The sequence below is a fragment of the Myotis brandtii genome, unplaced genomic scaffold (genome assembly GCF_000412655.1).
Source record: "Myotis brandtii unplaced genomic scaffold, ASM41265v1 scaffold846, whole genome shotgun sequence".
Classification (NCBI taxonomy): domain Eukaryota; kingdom Metazoa; phylum Chordata; class Mammalia; order Chiroptera; family Vespertilionidae; genus Myotis; species Myotis brandtii.
Genome location: NW_005371437.1, coordinates 61,278 through 62,290, shown reverse-complemented (window position 1 = coordinate 62,290; position 1,013 = coordinate 61,278).

Below are 1,013 nucleotides of genomic sequence, written 5' to 3'. Positions count from 1 at the left end.
TTGTGCTGCTCTTGACTCGAGCTTCAGCCAACTTCAAGAAACTAACGTTTTCTGGAGGAGGCGAGCGGACGGGACACCCCTCAGATGCAGCCACTCACCTCCTCCTTCCCACAGCCTGGGCTACATAACACACTTATCTTTCTCTTTGGGTTTCTTTCTTTGCAGAAGCAGAGCCAGCAGAGAACTTCCCAACCGAAGAGGGAGAAAAGGAAATGGATACAGAGCCCATACCTGAGCAAGGAGCAGCATCCGCAGAAGGAAAAGTGATAGAAGCTGAAGAAAAAGTAAAAGAAGACGGTGACAGTGGCCTAGATGGTCCAGACGCCCCGGGCCCCATATATGAGGAACGCGACGAACCCGATGAGGACAGCGACGATAGTGACGAAGAACCAGAAGCGCAACAGCAGGAGCGACAGCAGGAGCGACAGCAGGAGCAACAGCCCCACCGGGCCAACATCCGGCGTCCACAGCCTCGGAACAGGCGTCCGGTGGCCCAACGTACCACGTTCACCGTGATGCAGATGCAGGAGCTGGAGCGCATTTTTCACCGCTACCCCTATCCGGACACGTTCATGAGGTAAGCGAATTGCCGAAGTTTGCCGCCTTTTCCAGAGACCACGTGACAATGAGCCTAGGTGGCCCTTGGGTCTCTCTAGCAGGTCCCGCTCCTTCCCTTCTGAACTAAATGCCATCTGGGGGGCTGGAGGCTGTGGGGAGGTCGATGGCAGCGGCTCTCCTGCACTTGGGTTGCGGGGGTGGGGGGCGCTATGCCCTTTGGGACTCAAGGTAAATAATGTAGTGCGGTATATATTTATTTATTTAAATTATTTATTTATATTGATTTTTACACAGAGAGAAAGGGAGAGAGAGAATGTGAGAGGGCCTCCCTCCCATACGCACCCGAGCAATCAACCCTCAACCGAGATATGTGCCCTGACAGGAATCGAACCGCACGCAAACTTTTGGCGTGAGGGACGACTCTCCAACCAACTAAGAGCCACTGGGCCAGGGCT